Source organism: Piliocolobus tephrosceles, chromosome 12 (assembly GCF_002776525.5).
Source record: "Piliocolobus tephrosceles isolate RC106 chromosome 12, ASM277652v3, whole genome shotgun sequence".
Classification (NCBI taxonomy): domain Eukaryota; kingdom Metazoa; phylum Chordata; class Mammalia; order Primates; family Cercopithecidae; genus Piliocolobus; species Piliocolobus tephrosceles.
The window spans coordinates 78420505-78434987 of NC_045445.1; positions in this window are offsets into that span (position 1 = coordinate 78420505).

Consider the following 14483-nt stretch of genomic DNA (forward strand, 5'->3'; position numbering starts at 1 on the left):
TTCCAGCTTTTCTGCCCTGCTTTTTCCCCATCTTTGTGGTTTTATCTGTCTCTGGTCTTTGATGATGGTGACGTACTGATGGGGTTTTGATATAGGTGTCCTTCCTGTTTGATAGTTTTCCTTCTGACAGTCAGGACCCTCAGCTATAGGTCTGTTGGAGATTGCTTGAGGTCCACTCCAGACCCTGTTTGCCTGGGTATCAGCAGCAGAGGTTGCAGAAGATAGAATATTGCTGAAAAGCGAGTGCACCTGTCTGATTCTTGCTTTGGAAGCTTCCTCTCAGGGGTGTACTCCACCCTGTGAGGTGTGGGGTGTCAGACTGCCCCTAGTGGGAGATGTCTCCCAGTTAGGCTACTCAGGGGTCAGTGACCCACTTGAGCAGGCAGACTGCCCCTTCTCAGATCTCAACCTCCGTGTTGGGAGATCCACTGCTCTCTTCAAAGCTGTCAGACAGAGTCGTTTGCGTCAGGGCAGGCCTCAGCTGCTTTAGCTGAGCCCTGTCCTCAGAGGCGGAGTCTACAGAGACAGGCAGGTTTCCTTGAGCTGCTGTGAGCTCCACCCAGTTCGAGCTTCCCAGCGGCTTTATTTACCTACTTAAGCCTCAGCGATGGCAGGCGCCCCTCCCCCAGCCTCCCTGCTGCCTTGTGGTTAGATTGCCGCAGACTGCTGTGTTAGCAAGGAGGGAGGCTCCGTGGGCGTGGGACCCTCCCGGCCAGGTGTGGGATATAATCTCCGGTGTGGCGGTGTTACAGAGCAGTATTGGGGTGGGAGTTACCCGATTTTCCAGGTGTTGTGTGTCTCAGTTCCCCTGGCTAGGAAAAGGGACTCCCTTCCCCCTCGCGCTTCCCAGGTGAGGCGATGCCTCGCCCTGCTTCAGCTCTCGCTGGTCGGGCTGCAGCAGCTGACCAGCACCAATTGTCCGGCACTCCCGAGTGAGATGACCCCAGTACCTCAGTTGAAAATGCAGAAATCACCGGTCTTCTGTGTTGCTCGCGCTGGGAGATGGAGACTGAAGCTGTTCCTATTCGGCCATCTTGCTCCACCCCTCCGGCCATAAGAACTTTTACAGGTTGGCTCCTTGTCCTTTCAATATGCCTCCATATTATTTTGAACAAATCCTTATTTTCTTGCACCACAAAAATGTGCCAGGATAATCTTATACTTTTTCTGCCCCAATTCTGGAATCAACTTCTTCTCCAAGGAACCTGGTTCCTTTTTTTGGAGGTCATTCCAGTTTTATTAATTTTTCTTTTAATGTTTTTTTTCTGTTCCACTATCCCTTCCAAGGTCCTACATTGTACTAGTTGTTGTTGTTTATAAGCCAAGATTTTGGTTCTAGTTGTGTTTGTTGCTCCTAGAATTTTATTACTCTAGGCCCTTTCAGTGGACAGAGGTAGGAAATATACACACAAATACACACTCACACATACCTATATTTATTTCTGCATTTGTTTATCTATCTCTCTATCTAATCTATTTTTAAAAACCTGAGTTCACACTGAGACCTCTGATTCTAGTCCAACACTTTTGGTTTATTATAACCTTTCCTCTACCTATATTGTAACTTCTTCCTCTGACTGTGAAATATCTACTATTATCTACAGTAGGTATATTTTTTCTATCTTAGTATACACATAAAATATTTTCAAAATTAATAAAACCCCTGTAAGGAATACGTTTACATAGTAGAGTATGGTATTTGTGTATAATTGCTTTTGTCTTTAAGCTTACTGTGTCCAGTCAAACTACTGTTTTCCAAAATTACTGTACTGGTTTCCTAGAACTGCTGTAACAAGGTACCCAAAACTGGGTGGCCTCTTGGTTAGGGAATCTAGAAGTCCAAAATTAAGGTGCTAGCAAAGTTGGTTTCTTCTGAGGGCTGTATGAAGTAGAATCCCTTCTATGTCTCTCTCCTCACTTCTGTTGGTTTGCTGGCAATCTTTGTTTTATAAATGCATCACTCCAATCTCTGCTTTCATCTTCACATACCATTCTTCCATTATGTATGTTTCTTCTGCCTTCTGTGCATGTCTGTTTCTGTGTCCAAATTCTTCCTTTTCATAAGGGCATAAGTCATATTGGATTAGGGCCCAACCTAATGGCCTCATTTCAACTTGACTATCCCTATTTCCAAATAAAGTCACATTCTGAAATACTAGGTGTTGGTGCTTCAACATATATTTTTTTGGGAGATGCACTTCAACCCATAATACTTACATTAGTTATTTTCTTCCCCATCTGCTTCAGTTATATTGTAGTTGTACTGGGCATTCTTAATACAGTCATATACATTATTTACTGTTTGTATTCCATTTTGGGTCCTCCCCCTACTCTCACCCTTAGTATGACTGATTTTAACTATTTACTTATTTTGGAAATATGTGAAACATTACTATGGTACTGAGTCAACATTATATAAAAAGACATATTGAAACAAGGGTCCCTCCTGTCTCATCCTTTACTACCTGATTCCCATTTTCATATTCTGTTGACCCATTTCACAACAATCCCATGGAAGTAGCCTCTTTAGTTCCTGGTTTATCCTTCCTATATTTATTTTGCACAAATGAGCAAATACATGCTGATTTTCTCGTATTTCCTTTTCTTTCATAAAGGTTAATATACTAAAGATATTCCTTGATACATCACCTTTTTCACTTAATAGTATGTCTAAAAACCATGCCAAATCATTTCACAGTTTCTTCATTCATTTTTACACCTACATAGCGCTTGTGACAGGTAAACTCCAAGGTTGTTCCATAATCTGTGCCTCTTAATGTTCACATCCTTGTGTAATTCCCTGCCCTTGAGTATGGGCATGGCTTGTGACTTGTCTCTATCCAGTAGGATATGGCAAAGGGAGGCCAGCACAGTGACTCATGCCTGTAATCCCAGCACTTCAGGAGGCCAAAGCTGGTGGACTACTTGAACTGAGAAATTCAAGACCACCCTGGGCAATATGGCAAAACCCCATCTCTACTAAAAAATACAAAAGTGAGCTGGGTATGGTGGCATGTGCATGTAGTCCTAGCTACTAAGGAGGCTGAGACTAGAGGATCAGTGGAGCCCAGGAGGTGGAGGTTGCAGTGAGCTGAGATCATGCCACTGCACTCCAGCCTGGCGACAGGGCAAGACCCTGTAGCAAAGGAGGAGGAGGAGGAGGGAAGGTGGAGGGGGAGGGGGAGGAGGAGGAGGACAAAGGTGATGGGATGTCAATTCCATGATTATATTGCATAACAGTGTTACTTCCATCTTGCAAGCAGACTGTCTACATTGAGTCTCTCCCTTGCTAGCATTGATGAAGGAAGCCAACACATGGAGAGTTTCACATGGCCAGGAACTATGGGAAGCCTCTAGTTCCTGAGGACAGATTCCAGCTGACAGCCAGCCAGTAGCTGAGGCCTTTGGTCTAACAATCCTCAAGAAATTGAATCCAGCAAACAATGATACTAGTTTAAAAGATGATCCCTCTTTAGTAGAGCCTCAGATGACTTCTAGTGTTGGTCAATACTTGATTGCAGTCTTACCCAGTTAAGATGTATCAGGATTCCTGACCCCCAGGAACTTAGAAATAATAAATATGTGTTTTTTAAAGCCACTCAGTTTGTGATCATTTGTTACACAGCAATATATTACTAATACATTGTTCAGATGTACCATAGTTTATTTGACTGCTATTCTATGTGTAAGCATTTAGGTTATTTCCAATATTCTGCAATTGCCAACAATGTTGCAGTGAATAAACCGTGCATATGTGCTTTCATGTTGTTGGAGATATATCTTCAAAGTCAATCCCTAGAAGTAGAGTTTCTAGGTAAAAATGTAAATGCAGAATTTGCTGGCAAGATGGTCAAATAGGAATGGCTCCGGTCTGCAGCTCCCAGCGAGATTGACACAGAAGGCAGGTGATTTCTGCATTTCCAACTGAGATACCCAGTCTATCTCATTGGGACTGGTTGGACAATGGGTGCAGCCCACAAAGGGCAAGCCGAAGCAGGGTGGGGCATCACCTTACCCAGGAAGCATAAGGGGTCGGGGGATTTCCCTCTCCTACCAAAGAGGAACCATGAGAGACTGTACCTGGAGGAATGGTGCACTCCAGCCCAGATACTGCACTTTTCCCATAGTCTTCACAACCAACAGACCAGGAGATTCCCGCTGGTGCCTACACCACCAGGGCCCTGGATTTCAAGCACAAAACTGGGTTGCCATTTGGGCAGACACTGAGCTAACTGCAGGACTTTTGTTTTGTTTTGTTTTGTTTTCCATACCCAGTGGCACCTGCAGGGCCAGCAAGACAGAACTGTTCCCTTCCCTGGAAAGGAGGCTGAAGCCAGGGAGCCAAGTTGTCTGGCTCAGCAGGTCCCACCCCAATGGAGGCCAGCAAGCTAAGATGCACTGGCTTGAAAATCCCACTGCTGGCACAGCAGTCTGAGTTCAACCTGGGACACTCAAGCTTGGTTGAGGGAGAGGTGTCTGCCATTACTGAGGCTTGAGTGCACAGTTTTCCCCTCACAGTGTAAACAAAGCCACCAGGATGTTCAAACTGCATGGAGCCCACCACAGCTCAGCAAGGTCGCTGCAGTCAGACTGCCTGTCTAGATTCCTCCTCTCTGGGCAGGCATCTCTGAAAAAAGGGCAGCAGCCCCAGTCAGGGACTTATAGATGAAATTCCCATCTTCCTGGGACAGAGCACCCGGGGGAAGGGGTGGCTGTGGGTGCAGCTTCAGCAGACTTAAACATCCCTGCATGAGGGCTCTGAAGAGAGCAGCAGATCTCCCAGCGTAGCGTTCAAGCTCTGATAAGGGACAGACTACCTCTTCAAGTGGGTCCCTGACCCCCGAATATCCTGACTGGGAGACACATTCCAGTAGGAAGCGACAGCCATCTCATACAGGAGAACTCTGGCTAGTATCTGGCAGGTGCCCCTCTGGGATGAAGCTTCCAGACAAAGGAACAGGCAGCAACCTTTGCTGTTCTGCAGCCTCTGCTGGTGATACCCAGTGGACCTCCAACAAACTCCAGCAGACCTGCAGCAGAGGGCACTGACTGTTAGAAGGAAAACTAACAAATAGAAAGGAATAGTATGAATATCCAGAAAAACAAAATGGCCACTCAGAGACCCCCCCATTCAAAGGTCAGCAATGTGAAAGACCAAAGGTAGATAAATCCATGAAGATGGGGAGAATTCAGTGGAAAAAGGCTGAAAATTCCAAAATCAGAACACCTCTTCTCCTCCAAATGATCACAATTCCTCACCAGCAAGGGAACAAAACTGGACAAAGAATGAGTTTGACGAATCGACAGAAGCAGACCTCAGAAGGTGGGAAATAACAAACTCCTCTGAGCTAAGGGAGTATGTTCTAACCCAATGCAAGGAAACTAAGAACCTTGAAAAAAAGGTTAGATGAATTTCTAACTAGCATAACCAGTTTAGAGAAGAACATAAATGACCTGATGGCACTGAAAAACACAGCATGAGAACTTCTTGAAGCATAAGCAACTATCAATAGCTGAATCAATCAAGCAGAAGAAAGGATATCAGAGATTAAAGATCAACTCAATGAAATAAAGCGAGAAGTCAAGATTAGAGAAAGAAACTAACAAAGCCTCCAAGAAATATGGGACTATATGAAAAGACCAAATCTATGTTTGATTGGTGTACCTGAAAGTGATGCTAAGAATGGAACCAAGTTGGAAAACATTCTTCAGGATATTATGTAAGAGAACTTCCCCAACCTAGCAAGAAAGGCCAACATTCAAATTCAGGAAGTACAGAGAACAGCACAAAGATATTCCTCGAGAAGAGCAACCCCAAGACACATTATCGTCAGATTCATCAAGGTTGAAATGAAGGAAAAAATGTTAAGGACAGCCAGAGAGAAAGGTTGAGGTACCCACAAAGTGAAGCCCATCAGACTAACAGCAGATCTCTCAGCAGAAACCCTACAAGCCAGAAGAGAGTGGGGCCAAAATTCAACATTCTTAAAGAAAAGAATTTTCAACCCAGAATTTCATATCCAGCCAAACTAAGCTTCATAAGCAAAGGAGAAATAAAATCCTTTATAGACAGGCAAATGCTGAGAGATTTTGTCACCACCAGGCCTGCCTTAAAAGAGCTCCTGAAAGACACATTAAACATGGAAAGGAACAACCAGTACCAGCCACTGCGAAAACATGCCAAATTGTAAAGACCATTGACGCTATGAAGAAACTGCATCAACTAGCAGGCAAAATAACTAGCTAACATCATAATGACAAGATCAAATTCACACATAACAATAGTGACTTTAAATGTAAATGGGCTAAATGCCCAAATTAAAAACACAGACTGGCAAATTGCATAAAGAGTCAAGACCCACTGGTGTGCTGGATTCAGGAAACCCATCTCATGTGCAAAGACACACATAGGCTCAAAATAAAGGGATGGAGGAATATTTACCAAACAAATGGAAAGCAGCAAAAAAAGGGGGGGGGGGGTTGCAATCCTAGTCTCTGATAAAACAGACTTTAAACCATCAAAGATCAAAAGAGACAAAAGAGGGATTTACATAATGATAAAGGGATCAATGCAACAAGAAAAGCTAACTATCCTAAATATATATGCATCCAATACAGGAGCACCCAGATTCATACAGCAAGTTCTTAGAGACCCATAAAGAAACTTAGACTCCTACATGATAATAGTGGGAGACTTTAACACCCCACTGTCAATATTAGACTGATTAATGAGACAAAATTAAAAAGGATATCCAGGACTTGAACTCAGCTCTGGACCAAGCAGATCTAATAGACATCTACAGAACTCTCCACCCCAAATCAACAGAATATACATTCTTCTCAGCACCACATCACACTTATTCTAAAAATGACCAAATAATTGGAAGTAAATGACTCCTCAGCAAATGCAAAAGAACAGAAATCATAACAAACAGTCTCTCAGACCACAGTGCAATCAAATTAGAATGCAGAATTAAGAAATTCACTCAAAACTGCACAACTAGATGGAAACTGAACACCTTCTCCTGAATGACTACGGGGTAAATAATGAAATTAAGGCAGAAATTTTTTAAATGAGTTATTTGAAACCAATGAGAACAAAGACACAACGTACCAGAATCTCTGGGACACATTTAAAGCAATATGTAGAGGGAAATTTATAGCACTAAATACCCACAAGAGAAAGCAGGAAAGATCTGAAATTGACACCTTAATATCACAATTTTCAAAACTAGAGAAGTAAGAGCAAACAAATTCAAAAGCTAGCAGAAGACAGGAAATAACTAAGATAAGAGCAGAACTGAAGGAGATAGAGACATGAAAACCCCTTCAAAAAAATCAATGAATCCAGGAGCTGGTTTTCTGAAAAGATCAACAAAACAGACAGACTGCTAGCCAGACTAATAAAGAAGAAAAGAGAGTAGAATCAAAGAGATGCAACATAAAATGATAAAGGAGATATCACCACTAATCCCACAGAAATACAAACTATCAGAGAATACTATAAACACCTCTACACAAATAATTAGAAAATCTAGAAGAAATAGATAAATTCCTGGACACATACACCCTCCGAAGACTAAACCAGGAAGAAGTCAAATCCCTGAACAGACCAATAAAAAGTTCTGAAATTGAGGCAGTAATTAACAGCCTACAAATCAAAAAAAAGTCTGGACCAGATAGATTCACACTCGAATTCTACTAGAGGTACAAAGAGGAGCTGGTACCATTCCTTCTGAAACTATTCCAACAATAAAAAGAGAGGAACTCCTCCCTAACTAATTTTATGAGGCCAGCATCATCTTGATACCAAAGCCTGACAGAGACACAACAAAAAAAGAAAATTTCAGGCCAATATCCCTGATGAACCTTGATGTGAAAATCGTCAGTATCTGAAAATAATAAGAGCTATTTATGACAAACCTACAACCAATATCATACTGAATGGGCAAATGCTGGAAGCATTCCCTTTGAAAACCAGCACAAGAAAGGATGCCCTCTCTCACTACTCCTACTCAACATAGGAACAGAGGAAGTCAAATTGTTGTCTCTGTTTGCAGATGACATGATTGTATGTTTTCAAATCCCCATCATCTCAGCCCAAAATCTCCTTAAGGTGATAAGCAACTTCAGCAAAGTCTCAGGATACAAAATCAATGTGCAAAAATCACAAGCATTCCTATACACCAATAACAGACAAATAGCCAAATCATGAGTGAACTCCCATTCACAATTGCTACAAAGAGAATAAAACACCTAGGAATACAACTTACAAAGGATGTGAAGAACCTCTTCAAGGAGAACTACAAACCACTGCTCAATGAAATAAGAGAGGACACAAACAAATGGAAAAACATTCCATGCTCATGGATAGGAAGAATCAATATTGTGAAAATGGCCATAATTCCCAAAGTAATTTACAGATTCAATGCTATGCCCATCAAGACACCATTGATTTTCTTTAGAGATTTGGAAAAAAACTACTTTAAATTTCAAATGGAACCAAAAAATAGCCCGCATAGTCAAGACAATCCTAAGCAAAAAGAACAAAGCTGGAGGCATCACACTACATGACTTCAAACTCTACTACAAGGCTACAGTAACCAAAACAGCATGGTACTTGTACCAAAACAGAGATATAGACCAATGGAACAGAACAGAGGCCTCAGAAATAACGCCACACATTTACAACCATCTGATCTTTGACAAACCTGACAAAAACAAGCAATGGGGAAAGGATTCCCTATTGAATAAATGGTGTTGGGAAAACTGACTAGCCATATTCCGAAAACTGAAACTGGATCCCTTCCTTACACCATGTACAAAAATTAACTCAAGATGTATTAAAGACTTAAACATAAGACCTAAAACCATAAAAACCCTACAAGAAAACCTAGGCAATACCATTCAGGTCATAAGCATGGGCAAAGATTTCATGACTAAAACACCAAAAGAAATGGCAACAGAAGCCAAAATTGACAAATGGGATCTAGCTAAACTTAAGAGCCTCTGCATAGCAAATGAAACTATCATTAGAGTGAACAGGGACCCTACACAATGGAAGAAAATTTTTGCAATCTATCCATCTGACAAAGGGCTAATATCCAGAATCTATAAATAAACAAATTTACAAGAATAAAGCAAACAACTCCATCAAAAAGTGGGCAAAGGATAGGAACAGACACTTCTCAAAAGAAGACATTTATGCAGTCAACAAACACATGAAAAAAAAGTGCATTCCCAAAGATCTTTATTGAGATGGGCAATTGGAATGTTTGCATCTTCGTAAAAATGGAGACTATGTCCTATGTCCATGTTATTACAGAAGAGCGTGAAAACCTTTATGTATGTGCCTAGTAAGGACACTAACCTGCTAGGTTAAAAGCTCTAATAAAAAGTTGTGTGATAAAAAAAATAGAATAGAAAAAAAGCTCATCATCACTAGTCATTAGAAAAATGCAAATCAAAACCACAATGAGATACCATCTCACACCAGTTAGAATGGCAATGATTAAAAAGTCAGGAAACAACAGATGCTGAAGAGAATGTGGAAAAATAAGAATGCTTTTACACTGTTGGTGGGAGTGTGAATTACTTCAACCATTATGGAAGACCGTATGACGATTCCTCAAGGATCTAGAACTAGAAATAGCATTTGACCCAGCAATCCCATTACTGGGTATATACCCAAAGGATTATAAATCATTCTACTATAAAGACACCTACACACGTATGTTTATTGCAGCACTGTTCACAATAGCAAAGACTTGGAACCAACCCAAATTCCCATCAATGATAGACTGGATAAAGAAAATGTGGCACATATACACCATGGAATATTATGCAGCCATAAAAAAGATGAGTTTATGTGTTTTGCAGGAACATGGATGAAGTTGGAAACCATCATTCTCAGCAAACTAACACAAGAACAGAAAACCAAACACCACATGTTCTCACTCATAAATAGGAGTTAAACAATGAGAACACATTGACACGGGTCAGGGGGGCGCATCACACACTGGGGCATGTTGGGCGGTGGGGGGCTGGGGGAGGGATAGCCTTAGAAGAAATACCTAATGTAGATGACCGGTTGATGGGTGCAGCAAACCACTATGGCACATGTATACCTACGTAACAAACTTGCATGTTCTGCACGTGTACCCCAAAACTTAAAGAAAAAGAAAAGTAAATGCATGTGTAGATTCATAAGATATTTTCAGCTTTCTCTCTAGAAAAGTTGTGCCAATTTGAACTTCCACCAGTAATGTATCAGAGTACCTGTTTCCCCACAACATTACAAACAGAATGTATTGTCGTATTTTTTAATTTTGCCAGATTAATGGCTGAAAATTGTATCTCAGTGTCATTGAAATTTGCATTTTTCTAATTTTGGGTGATTTTAAAATTTTTTCCAATGTTTGAGGGCCATTTTGATTTTTTTAGAGATGGATAAATTGTATTTTGGGAAATCAGAGAGCAAGTCTATTCAATTTATCAAGATTTCCAGAGCTCAGGATGAGGTTTAGGAATTATATTTAAGATATTAAGAGTTTTGAATAAGCTCATTGAGTGAAAGGTCTATGTGAATCAGTTGGTTAGCTCCTTAACTCTAAAACTCTATCTGAGGACCCTGGTTGTTGTTCACATTGAAATGGTATGAGAAGAATCTAGGAAGCATGCTGGCTAGAAGTAGCACACTAGTGTAAGGAGCAAGGGTTTGGGAATTAATAGATCTTTGCTTGATTCCTAGATCTGCCCCTCACTAGGAAAGTGAACTTAGTGAATTTATTGAACCTCTCTGAGGTTTAGTTTTTTCACCTGTAAAAGAATGGAACTAACAAAAGTCCTTTTCTGCTGATTGTTGTGTGAGGTAAGTATGATACTATATATGTTTAGTTCCTAGCATATGGAAGACTTTTCACAAATGTAAGTTTTGTCTCTTCCTTTCCTTTTGTCACACCCCTCTCACTAATCAAGGAGAAAATAGTAAGAATAAAAATCACAGAAATAAGTAGTAAAATAAGGCCCATATTCTGGGCCTTTGGAAACCATCTGAAGAATTAATCCAAAAATTTAAAGTTAAACATAGAAATAATGTTCTTGGTTGGTCCTTCCCTTTTCTCACTGCTTCTCCAAACTTTCTTCTATCTAAATTTCTTCAACACTTACAACCTATGCCTCAAACTCAATCGTCTAATCATTTTTACACATTTGCTCAATAAGAACTGATTGAGTATCTACTACTTAGCTTGGATCATTATCATAGCTACATTCTACACAATGTCACAACATGAAAGGATTTTAGCTATGACCTAGTCCAACCTTATACTTTTACAAATTAGAGGAACTAATCACAGAGAGAGTAGGTTATTTCCATAGCAAGTTATATTCCATAGTAAGTTAGTAGCAAGATCATGATTAGGATCCAAGTTTTCTGATACTTGAGTCAATGCTAATCTCACAATTTGTGGTGGCTTTTCTGATTATTTTTATATGATCTACAAGCTAACCCAAGAACCTTTATGAGAAGAGCAAAACAATCTAAAATTAGTAAGTAGATAACAGCAGGCTGGCTGCCCAGGGCAACGTACCGCTGATGGATGGTGAGATTTTGACAGATGAATCTTTCAATCTCTTTCCAAATTCCAGCTAGTTGATAAATGAATCACTCATTTGCCACCATCCTGACAGAATAGCTGCAGCTTCCTCTGTCCTCCCTGCACTCAGGACAGCCTCATTAGAGAGCAAAGGGAACACTTAGAGATTTGGGCCTGTGCCTTATCATCTTAACTTGCCTGCAGGTCAGAGGCCAACATAATACATTCTGGTAAAGAAGAGTTCTCTGATGTACAGGTTTGTTTTGTTTTGTTTTGTTTAATATAACCAAACTGTATCTTGAGGCCTGTACTTGTTGTGAGAAGAGGCAAGGAAGAATGAACAGTGGTAAATTTCTAGTCACCAAATTCAATTTAATTCAATTCAAAGGAGCATCCTCAATGTCCCAGGCACTATGATACCTCCAGGAATGTAGCAGTCAATACAACACTATTTCTGTCTTCAAGAAACTTGCAGTTTATTTAAGTTCACAGTCATAAACACAAATAATGATACAAGGAATTTGGAATAGGTGCTATAAAAGAAGTCCAAGTAGTCTGCTAAGGGAGCAGAAAGAGAGGAACAAATTACTTTCTAGTGAAGCAAATAGGATTGACTTTATTAAAAAGCTGATATTTTAGTCGGGTTCTAAAGGGTAAGGATTTTAGTGAGTAGAGAACAAATCCAAAGACATTACAGGCTTACAAATTGCAGAAGACAAAGATCAGAAAATGTGAAATGGACTGACCTAGCTCCAAATAGAAATTATAGGAATTTAGGATAAGTGGAGGATTTTGTGGATGACTTGGGCAAGGCCAGATCATGGAACACTTGAAAAGCATGTTAAATGTTTAGACTTAAATCCATAGGCAGATTGGTTTTTTGTTTGTTTGTGTTGTTTGTGAAACAGGGTCTCACTATGTCACCCAGGTTGGAATGCAGCGGATTGGTCATAGCTCACTGCAGCCTTGACCTCCCAGGCTCAAGAAATCCTCCCCCCTCAGTGCCTGCTGAGTGGCTAGAACTACAGGCATTAGCCACCACACCTGGCTAACTTTTTTGTTTTTTACCTCTTATAGAGACAGGAACTCACTGTTTTCTAGGCTGGGCTGTAGCAATCCGCTCTCCTCAGCCTCCCAAAGTGCTGCGATTACAGGCATGAGTCAATGCTCCTGGCCTATATGCAGAGTTTTGGAAGAAAACAAAAAAAGAACAATATGACTCAAACTCTGTTTAAAAAGAAGAATTTTTTTTTTTTTTTTTTTTTTTTTTTTTTGAGACAGGGTCTCACTCTGTTGCCAAGGCTGGGGTGCAGTGACGCAATCTTGGCTCACTGCAATCTCCGGCTCTTGGGTTCACGTGATTCTCGTGCCTCAGCCTCCTGAGTAGCTGGGACTACAGTCTCCACCACCATGCCTGGCTAATTTTTGTATTTTTTGGTAGAGCCCAGGTTTCACCATGTTGGCCAGGCTGGTCTCAAACTCCTGTCCTCAAGTGTTCCTCTTGTCTTGGCCTCCCAAAGTCCTGGGATTACAGGCAAGAGCCACTATGCTCAGCCAAAAAAGAATAATTCTGATAGCAATATGTAGCTTATAGCACAGGACAACAAGACTAGAAGTAGGAAGAAGCTATTACAAAAGTCCAGATGAGAGATAATGATTATCTGGCCTCGGACAATAGCAGTGGAGATGGAAGAAAGGAACCAGATCATAAAGATACTATGCAAGTAAAATGAATGCAATAGGAAAGTTAGTGTTGCTGGTAAGGGAAAAGAAGAAAACAAGGAATTTCATCTGAGTGACTGGTTGAACTACTATTAGTAAAAGCAGGAAATAAAGAGGAGAAACAAGTTTGGGAGGTAGAAAGATATGAACAGACACTTCTCAAAAGAAGACATTTATATAGCCAACAAACATATGACAAAAACTCATGATCACTGGTCATTAGAGAAATGCAAATCAAAACAACAGATGCTGGGGAGGATGTGGAGAAATAGGAATGCTTTTACCCTGTTGGTGACGGGTTGAAGGGTGCAGCAAACCACTATGGCACGTGTATACCTATGTAACAAACCTGCACATTCTGCCCATGTATCTAAGAACTTAAAGTATCATAATAAAAAAAATTTAAAAAAAGAATTGCGGACCCCAAGAGCCCACTTGGTGCTCTACACCACTGTGGCTGAGCTGGTATCTGCAGTGCAAGACAAAGTCCCCTTTATTTTCCCTCTGTTTTTCTCAACCAGAAGGAGTCTTTCCCTGTAGTCACCACAGCTGCGAATGTGCTGAGTCTCCCCCGCAGCAAGCAAGTCTCAGAGTCTCACCGAAGGCCCACAGTATACTATCTGAGTATTGCTGCTGGTTATTCAGTGACCAAGGGCTCTTTAGTCAACAGGTGATGAGTCCTGCCAGGACTGGGTCTTTCCCTTCAAAGCATCATGTTCCCTTCTCTCCCATGATATATCTAGATATATCCAGGAGCTAGGGCCTCGAATGGGGGCCTCATGTCTCTGACCGATGGCTTATCCTACTTGGATATCTAAGATGTAAGACAAAGTCATCTTTACTCTTCCTTCTCTCCTCAAGTGGAAAGAAGGGATCTCTTTTGGAGCCACAAGCTGTGCAGCCTGGGGTTTGCGGACAGCTGGTGCAAGCACTTTCTTAGCCTCCCCGGCTTGTGTATCAGTATGTTGCATGTCCCCCGTGTCCTCTGGCTATAAGCCTAGCTCTGCACTAGGACTTGCCTAGGAGTTGCAGTCCTTGTGGCATAGACTGCCTTTCAAGTTTATTTAGAGCCCCAGAGCACTTTAGCCCATGGTGGTGAGGTTTGCTGTAAATCAAGTTCTGATCATTGGGATGTGTGATTCCCCTCAAGGCAGGGCAGGTCTA